The 10,449-nt window shown below is 39.3% G+C and overlaps 1 non-coding gene across 1 annotated transcript; it reads left to right on the top strand.

The window, feature by feature from the left end:
* The first annotated feature begins 613 nt into the window (after positions 1 to 613).
* LOC145580456 (small nucleolar RNA R71) lies at positions 614 to 719 on the top strand. Its single transcript, XR_014099493.1, has one exon. It is a non-coding gene; the product is annotated as a small nucleolar RNA R71 (small nucleolar RNA).
* The last annotated feature ends 9,730 nt before the right edge of the window (positions 720 to 10,449 follow it).

Here is a 10,449-nt window from a genome sequence, read left to right as displayed (position 1 = left end):
GTTATCATAACCACCACCACTTTGGTTCCAACCACGGTTTCCACCTTGATTCCAATTCCCCATTTGATTGGGGTTTGGCCTCAAGTTCCCTACATTTTCCATTCTAGGAGCAAAATTCATAGCATTGACATCTTCTACATTATCATCATGTTCATAGGGAGGGGGTTGAACTTCACAAGCATACACACAATGGGAGGTATCATGATCATAGGTTTCACATTTTGAGCAAAACATGCATCCTTGAGGCATCCTATTATAAGAAGAGGGGGAAGAAGTGGCCATACCATTGCCTCCCTTGGTTGAAGGGGAGGTATGACCATGAGGGTTGGACCTTTCTTTCATCATTTCATCCATTTGCTTGGCCATCTTGGAGATTTGGGAAGAAAGGTTGTTGATTGCGTTGGCTTGCTCCAATGCATAGACACCTTTGCTAGAAGTGGCCTCCCTTTCTCCTTCGTACCAATCATCATAATGCTTTGCGGCCTCCTCTATGATGCATTCCACTTCATCCTCTCCCTTGTTCATGATTGGACCGCCAGCGGCGGCATCTAGGCTTGTTCTCCCTTGAGGTGAGAGACCTCCATAGAAAGTGTGGATGAGTTGATACTTGGGTATCCCATGATGTGGGCATTGGCGTTGAAGCTCCTTGTACCGGTCCCATGCCGCACTTAGAGTCTCACCACTCTTTTGGCGAAAGCCTTGGATCAACGATCGAGCCTCGGCGGTCTTCCTATGGTTATAAAATTTCCTCAAGAAAGTCGTAGTCACTTGGTCCCAAGTTGTGAGAGAGTTAGGGGGCACCTCCTTCTCTAGCCATTCTAGACCTCTCCCAATTAAAGAAAATGGAAACATCTTGAGGCGGATGTACTCTTGAGTCACCCCGTTGGCTTTGATTGTGTAACAATATTTCTCAAATTCTTTTAAATGCTCATGAGGGCTCTCAAATTTTCCACCCGAGAATTGTTTCCTCTCTATCAAAGCAATCAAATTGGGCTTGATTTCGAAGTTGTTGGCTTGAGTGGTAGGAGTTAGGATCCCACTTTGGGCTCTAAAGGCTTCGGGAGCCCCAAGACGACTCAAAGGTGTATTCTCTCCCATTTTAGGACCTTCTTCACCTCCGGACTTAAAGTTTGAAAAGGGGTTGATTTCCGGACTTGATAGCGAATTAGGGCTATCTAAGTCTTCACTTGAGGGTGAAGATGGTGGAGTATCTTCCAATTCTCTTGCTCCTTCTTTCGTTGGGGTGTGAGAGTTTCTACTCCTCGCTCTCGCTTCTCTTCGAAGTAAGGACAAAGATCTTTCTAACTCCGGATCAATGGGAACCAAAGACCTTGAGCGAGTTCGTCCTCTGTTCATACAACAAAGCTAAGGAGAACGTAAGCACTGACAAGTAACAAGAAGTAACAAATACTAACAGACAAGGAATGAGATAGTCTCAAATGAAGTAGTGAAAAATTAATGGAAGCCGTCTCCCCGGCAACGGCGCCAATTTGACAGGGGAATAAATGCGTCGTCACTTGTCTATCCCTAGATCAAATACAATTTATACAACCTAAACAAACCTAATACGAGTATAAGGCAAGCATAGGGGTCGAACCACAGAGAACGGTTAAACACCACCAAATGTTATCGACAATTAAGCTAGTCCGGAATAGGAGATAAATAAACTAAAGTCTAAAGATGCTAAAACAAGAAATAAAACATTAAGGGAAATGGTTTAGGTATAGCATTCACTTAAACATAAACAAAAGCATAGAAGTTGAATTAATTATGAACTAAACATGCTCAAATATCGAAGTAAGGTCCAATCTAACCGCCTTCCGGGGCTAATCGGCTTCTCCTAACATAGCCTCTATGTTTCCACATTAGAACCATATACTAGGAGGTACTATCAAATAACAATCGATATAAATGAACTTAGCTAAGTCAACTTCCGTTTCATGTTAGCAAAGATTCACTCCCAATCAACTAACAACATGCATTTTGCAAGTAGATTGAAGAACATCAAACATATAAAGACTTTAATCACAATAAATCAATTCCAAACCCTTGAACATTCTCAAGATCCAACTACACCACAACCATCCCCTTAATGGGGAAATTACTCGCTAATCATGATAACAACAAGATTAATCAACAAATAATCAAGAATCAACATGATTAACAAGCAATACCAACAACAAAAACAATAATCAAAATAAAAAAAATAAAAATAGAGGAGAGAGAGTTAGAGATTCTCATTGATTGAAGATGAAAGTCTACAAACAAGATGATCAATCTTCTTCTTCAAAATCCAAGCTCAACAATGGTGAAACCCTCACTTTCTCTCTCTAAACTACTCTAATCCTAAGCTAAACCTAGAGAGGGAAGCTCTCCTAAAACTAGGGAAAAAGATCTAAAAAAATGAAGTTCTCTCACTAGATTAAGGCTAAAATGTTTCTAAGTAATGATAGATGATGCACTAAACTCTCTACGACCTCTATATATAGGTCCACCCAAAAGATACAAAAATACGAAATAATAAAGACTGCAGCTCAGCGGTGCGCGCCCGCGCACATACAATGCGCGCCCGCGCAGAAGTTGGGTGTGCGCCCTCGCAGATCTTGCGCGCCCGCAGATCTGTGGGTACGGAGAATGAAACCCATGGATGCGCGCCTTCTCTCAGCAACACTGCACGCCCGCGCTTGAGGGGTGTGCGCCCGCACACATGGCGCACGCAACACTCTGTTTTGATTCTGCTTCTGATGCTGTGCTGTGCGCGGGTTCTCCCAGAGCTGCGCGCCCACACACATCAAAGTCACACGCCCGCACACTGAGCGCGCACAAGGCGCACAAATCTTCTGTTTGTGTTCTGCTCAAGGAGCCATCCTGCGTGGGTTCTCCCAGAGCTGCGCGCCCGCACACAGGGGAGTTTGGAAGTGAATTTCTCTTCTTCCAATGTCTTAGTTCCTACAAAACAAAAACAAAGAAAACAAGGAGAAAGGCAAACAAAGAAAAGAGGAACAAAAAGGAGAGAAAAGGGGGCAAACAAGCTACAAATGGGTGGGAAAAACCCGTAAAGAGTACACTAAATTGTGGCATAAATGCCACTCATCAATCTTCTTGAGAGAATGGTGAACAAGTTTAGGAAGGATTGGTCTCTCAAGCTTGTAACACGCTATGGGCTCTAAGGACGGTGTACAAGACTCCAATTGGCACAACCCTCTATAGGTTGGTCTATGGGAAGTCTTGTCACTTGTCGGTGGAATTGGAACACAAGGCTTGGTGGGCCATCAAGGAGCTCAACATGGATTTATCATTGGCCGGTGAGAAGAGATTGTTAAAGCTCAATGAAATCGAAGAACTTAGAGATGATGCTTATGAGAGCTCGAGGTTATATAAGGAGAAGACAAAGAAGTGGCACGACCAACACATTCGAAACAAGAGCTTTAAGGTTGGAGACAAGGTCTTGTTACTCAATTTAAGACTTCGTTTGTTTCCCGGAAAAATTAAGTCCAAGTGGTCGGGGCCTTTTGTGATTTCTAAGACTTCCTTATGGATCATTTGAGTTGGAAGTGGCCGATCAAAAGTTTATGGTTAATGGTCATCGTCTGAAACGCTATTTCTGCAAAGATGAAATTGGATTCTTGGACTTCTTCACCGTATTCTTGGTTATATGGTCTTCAACAAGCAAGATTTAGGGAAGATAACACTAGAAGAGATCCGAATCTTGTGGCTTGCCTCTAGGCCGGATTTCGGACATAGTGTGAACTTGGGTTATGTCTTCACTAAGTGTATTGATGCTATTGTATTGGGAACAAAAACGAGGGAGATTCATTGTGGAGCTATGGTGACTCGGTAGGCGGAGAAGTTGGGTCACGGGGATAAGTTGCGCTCTTGCACCGTAGCAGGGAAAGTTGATGAGAGTGACATTTGGTTCGACACGAAGCAACTTAAGACGATGCAATTCATCAAAGAGACTAAGGTAAACGGGATTTGGAGTTTTCTAGTCGCCCGCAAGCATCATTGTTTCCTCTCTAAGCCGAAATTCACTTCCCATACTAGAGAGGGAGTTAATCACCCTTGGTGGGTGAGAAAAGATTCGGGTGTCCTTCCCCATGACGGGATGGAGGTTGATATGGATGAAGTGAATGAATTGGATGAGGAGATTGATATTGATGGAGAAGAAGAGGATGAGGTGGAGGAGGTGCCTCCGATTCAACTACAACAACAACAAGAAGGAAGAAGAAGAAGACGACAACAATAACAACAACAATAACCCGATTTTCATCATGAGATGGCAGCGATGAGAGCTTAAATGGAGAGCATGAAACTTAGCATGCAAGGTATGTTTGCCTCTCAACAACATAATGTCTTTCAAACTAACGCCTTATATGATGCTAGTGTACGTAGAGGGGAGGTCACTCCTCCAAATAACTATCCATATACGCCAGCCCAACAAGGGCCCGTGCCATCATGGAGGGGTGACAACCAACCTACGTACCCCTATTTGTCGGGTGTCTTGGACCCCGATGAGCCGAGGTGTCAGTTCCCTGATGAGTCCGGTCACTATGACTACCGGGTTTCGGGTAGGAGCGATTATAGGGGCAACCCAAACTACCCCTACCCGAGCCATTTGACCAATTGTCCCAATCCCAACTTGATCTTTTCAAGGGTCATTATGGGTGGCCCCCCTGTTACACCGGAGGTTGGGATCCCCATGGTCCCCCTCGAGTTTTTCCTATGATAGTTGGAATGGGGATGATGATGGTGTCGTCCCTAGTGGCCAATAGTTCCCTTTCTGGTATGCATGTTTTCCTCTCCCCTTTTGGTCCCTCCCCTGTGTTTTTATTTGCATGTGAAGCATCGAGGACGATGCTCTTATCTAGTATGGGGGGTGTTTGAGTCAAAAGGGAGTAGTTTTGGGTAAGTATGGTGGAAGGCCCCAAGGACTCACGGGAGCATTTGAGGGATTTATGTTTGGTATTGTTGTTGGGTGTTGGGTTTTATAGCTTTTGGTTTTTTTGTTTTAGATTGTTGTTGACGATGTCTTTGATGATGATGATGATGATTGGATGATGATTTGGGTAGTTGGTTGTGCCCAAGGTTCAAGTTTGTAGATGTTTCTCTAACATTTTTCTTTGCATAGTTTTTGTTTTTGCTTTTATCTCTGTTTTGTAGCTTTGAAGAACATTGGAAGCAACATATGGAGCTATGGTAAGTGGTTTGGTTGCTTTATTTTTCTTCAAGAAACATTTGGGTGAGACATTTCCTTTACTCTCTTTTATTTTCTCTTGTGTGCATAGTTAGTTAGATTAGGATGGAGTTAATTGTTCGAGGTTGTATGCATTTGATTCTACGGAATTTGGTGATCGTTGGTATGATGTCGAACGATCTTTGTTTGTCGATTGGGAATTAAATGTTTACTTACCTTTGATTACTTTTATTCTACTTCCTTTTTGAAAAAAAAAGAAAAAAAAATGGATTGAAAAATGAAAAAAATTTGTCTTTATTGTTTCAAGACAAACCACGAAAACTTTAATGTTTCATCTTCATTTTGAGCATAATAAAAGTTAACTTGTGTGATTGAATGTCTTTCTTACTAAATGTTAAAAGTTTGCACGCTTCGGGATTGCCATCGGTTAACTCTAGGATAGGTCCATGCTAAGGTAGCCGGTTTAGAACTCGTAAGGCCCATCAAACCCAATTTCACTTGTTTATGGTAAGAAGATGTTGCTCTCATTAGGGGATTTGAAGCCCTAGAGGTAGTTTTTGTAACCCGATGTGACTTTCATTGTTCAAGCCTCCAACATTTCTTTGTAAGAGTGGCGTAGTATCCTTACCAAGGCATGTTTAGATCTAGAAAATGGCGTCTAACTCCCAAGATCGCGACCGAGCTAACTTAGGGATGACAAAGAACATTCTTCATTCGGTGACTATTTTCTTTTCTAAGATTAGCTTTTATTTTATTGTGTCTTATATTTTTTGGGTTGCATTTGCCCCTTTTTCTTCCCATATTGAGTCTTCCCCTCCTTGATTATAGCACATTATAAGCCCATGGCCTTTTGTTTTACTTTCACCCTTAGGATCGTGAAGCTCAAGCCATGAAAGCTTATTGATGTTTTGATTTGAAATGTGGAAGGTAATGGTTCTTAATGGGAAGTAAGATTGTGATGTTGTGAATATGTGTTCAATAAAAGCAAGTGCAAATCTTAGAAACAGCCGTCCATAGATATAAGAGGCAAGGACGTTTGAATAAAGTAAAAACAAAAAAAAAAAAAAAAAAAAAAAAAAAAAAAAAAAAACCAAAAGTAAAGAGAGAAAAATACAAAAAAAGGTAGAATAGAAACTTTGCAAAATGAAAAAGAGAATAAAGAGTTGTTGAATGATGATGAAAGAGGAAGATGAAAGTTCATAGTTGGCAATGTAATTCAAGTTTGTGAGAATGTAGTTTGAAAAATTGGTAGATGTTTGATTTTAGAAAAGAGGCTTGATCACCCTTCTCTTCACAATTAGGCTAAGCACTAATTTTCAAATTTTTCCACACCTTTACCCCTAGCCAACGTTACAACCCTTTCAATGCTTTTTTGACCTAGGTTGGTTGAGTCTCTAGTCGGTGGAGGGAGCTAGATTTCATGTATGGAGAAAAGCATGACTTGGTAAGATATCGAGTTCCCCTATTTTATATTGTTTTATCTTTATTCCGTCTCCTTCGAGGAGTCATGAGATGCTACCTCCAAGGGTGGATTTGAATCTAGATGAGGTAACGCGATAAGAATGTATGGAATGCCGGGGGAGTGGCACATGTTAGAGTTCTCTATGCTTAGCATGGTTTATCCTTTTATCAACCATTGGCATCCCCTTGCATGCTCACTTATACTACTTATAAAGCTTGCCATCCTCTTATGCTTGTTGTCTTTAAAAGCTTGATTTGATTAGGATTTTCATGTGCTCGTTGATTCATCTTCTTGTTTTCTCCTTCTTGGTTTGTCTTGAACGCAATTTTGTGAGAGTTGTGGGGCAAACTCTCTGGAAACCCTCACGAGATCACAACTCTTCCTCATTCGCGACCTTGAGGTTCCGGAAATAAAGACCCAAGGAGAGCCTTCTCTTCACATGCCGCGCCCTCTCCTGGCTGGGTATGGAACTGCCTAGCCTATGTTGTCATGCCCGTGGCCTATATGGTCACACCCGCGGGTGGAGACTGGAGAGGCCTCTCCAGTTGAGGACAGGCCGCGACCTGGGAATAAGGGAAAATGAACCTCGAAACACCACGCCCACGGCCATAGATGATGCGCCCGCGGGTGGATGAGGAGAGGCATCTACCGCAACCTTGAAGAACCTTCAAAGCTGCGATCTGTGCCCGTGGCTTCTAGCCCCGCGCCCTTGGCCTATGCTTTGCTGCGTGCCCTCTCCTTGAGCATCTATTTCTCTTCCTTAGCTCCATATGCATCCATAGGCTTTATCAAAAGGGGCCGGAACCTACAAAATATCAAAGAAAATTAAGAAAACACAAGGAAGGGGAGAATAAAGAGGAAAAACACGAGTAAAGACAAAACAACACAAAAATGAAGATAAAACGCTTTGAAAAAGCTCAAACAAGTGCAAATGAGGGGAAAAACCTTAGAGAAAAAGGATAAAAGAATGGCATAAATGCCACTCATCAAAATCCCCCATACTTGCCTCTTGCTTGTCCTCAAGCAAAGAAAACTAGAAGAGCTAAAGCTAATAAAGAAAAGCCGAATTTTCTTTTAGCATAAGCAACAATCCATTTGAAAGGTGATGCATATAAATAGCCTTCTTATTGAATTTTGTAATCATCCTATTTTCCAATCAACATTAGAACCTAGTATTTTAGAGAGAGAAAGTTTCTTATTCTTCAAGTTTTATCATTGTAATCAAGACTTGGTCAAGGTTATTTCAATCCAATGCTAGAATTTCAAGTTTCCATCTTTAATCAAGTTTCTCATTAGTATTCTCTTATCCTTTCCTTTAGTTTGATTTATTTGCTTTGATGTTTCTTGTTTTTCATCTATTTCTTTAGTTGAGCTTGCTGGTTTTGTTTTTCCTTTGTTTTTAATCATGTTTAGTTTTATGTTGATTGAATCCTTATTTAGTTTAGTTATGATGTTTAGTTTCTCCTCCCTAGGCTAAGTTTTTAGCTAGGGAAAGGGGGTGAAAGGCATGGATTAATATTGATGATTGATGATGATTGATTGTGCTCGTGCTATGAATTGATGAATGTATGATTTTTTATGATTTGAGATTATTAGTAGCACATTGTTTGATGTTCCCTAATTTAGATGCACAGGAGTGATTTGAATTAGGATTAGATCACCTTTACTTTAATGATTGCCTGAAAATGAATTGTATAAGTAGGGCTTTATGTATTGTGCACTCTTAATCTCTCGATTTGATTAGAGTCTAATTGGATGCGCATAGTGATCTCAATTAGGACAAGCCCTCATTCATTGATTTGCTTAGACAATTGCATGGGAGTGAATTGTTTAGGTAGAATTTTGTATTATATAGCATGTTCTTCATGATAATCATCATTATCTATCTTTGTTAATCGTGTTTGACACCCCCGTAACCCCTAGCGTTGTTTCCCTTATTCTAGTTCTAGCTTTCAATTTCTTATTTAGCTTGTTTTCATTCCTTCGTAGTAGTAATTTGGCTATTGAAAAAAACACAAAAAAAAAAATTCAAAATACCCCTTTGCAATAGATTCATAATTCATCTTAATTGAGCAAAACCCCTTTTCCTCGTGGATCTATTCTTTGCTTGCCCTTGTAATTGTGTTAGGGTAGTGAAGTGTATAAATATAATTTGACTAGGAGGAGGTAGTAAACGACCTATTTCCCCTTATTATCAATGGCTTAGGGAGAAATAAATCTACAAGTTTAGAAGCAAAATGTTGCGACTTCACAAGTAGAATCTACAAGTCTGGAAGCAAAAGTTGCAACTTTACAAGTAGAACCTATATTTCACCTTACCTAGTTATTGGTTAGAATTAAATAAATGTTATTTATTCTTGCCATTATCAAAACATACACCATTCTATGTTAGTAATGATTAAGCATTGAAGATTCAAAAAATGTGGAGTAAATGTTATTCTATGCTTTATTGAGTCACGATGTGTTTTGAAAAACTAAATAGGTTTAAAAGTTCTATATAGGAGATATAGATAAACCAGTTCTATATAAATAAATTGTCTCTAAAATGTCAATTAATTCGAATGAAAAATGAACATTGCATGCGGAAGATCCAAAGGGATGGACTTTCAATATCATTAGATTATGAATCCATTGATATATGTAAACATCATTCTAATTTGGAATTTTGACAAAGTTACCATTTAGAGAAATGATGATGTGAACTCAAGGTCAAATACATATCAATGTAAGAAAACCAAAGGTTCAAAGGCTAGAGATGGACAATAAAACTTCAATTGTGATATGATCACTTATACTTAGTTGAAGCTAAAGTGTGAAAATTTTGAAAAGTTCAAAAGGTTCAATTTGAAGTTCAGAATCAACTTGACAAGATAATAAATACACCACAATATGATTGTAATGGTGAAAGTTTGAGTCCAAACATTTACATGGAAATATATTCAAAGTATTGCAATATGATCGTAATAATGAGAAGTTGAGCAAAGACCTTCATAAACATCCAAGAGTTGTGAAATCGTTTTACAACAAAATCCGAAAGAAAACCTTATGAAGTGTCAATGAAAAGGAGCTATCAATTTATATGAGATATATTTTGATAATGAACTTAAATAACCTATCTTCCAACCATTATTCAGGGGATATTCTTTTAAAATGAACTACAAAACAAAACAAAACTACATATGTCAAATCAAAATGTAGCAAAGGCTTCATATGTGATATGGATAAGAAAGTTTTTATAAAGTCTTTCTACAAAGAAAGGAATAAAAGGTGTATTAAATTTTTTGATACACGTTCTATTCTTATACAGAGCACGGGGTACTAATGCACAAGTCATACTTTGCACAAAATGGCTATTGCTCAAGTAAATGCCCTTATGGAAAAGATGTCATTTTAAAAAGGTCAAGTGGGAGTAGTGTAAATCACAAAAGAGTTCGAAAAAAAAGCAACAAACAAACATGGTTCAAACCATGGTTGGTTCACCCTATGCTAAATATCCCTCATCAAAAGGCAAATGGGAGAATAAGAATCTCGAAAAGTTTGAGAGCCTTGAAAGAGTTCAAGAAAAGATAATTCGAAAATCTTGAAGAAATTTGAGAAATGATCGAATAAAAGTAACAATATGAGCATGATTCACCTCGTGTTTTAAATGACAACGTGTGTTCTCATTAAGTGTAATGAGAATAAGAAGCATGTGTCGAAGGTGGTACATTCCAAGTGCACATCCTCTATTGTCGTTTCTCATTCTAAACTAAACAAAGTTGTTGTATAAGTTTCAATTGTTGCATAAAATCCC

The sequence above is a fragment of the Chenopodium album genome, chromosome 14, assembly GCF_948465745.1.
Source record: "Chenopodium album chromosome 14, dcCheAlbu1.1, whole genome shotgun sequence".
In the NCBI taxonomy this organism is placed as follows: domain Eukaryota; kingdom Viridiplantae; phylum Streptophyta; class Magnoliopsida; order Caryophyllales; family Amaranthaceae; genus Chenopodium; species Chenopodium album.
This window is presented reverse-complemented; position numbering and strand designations above follow the sequence as displayed.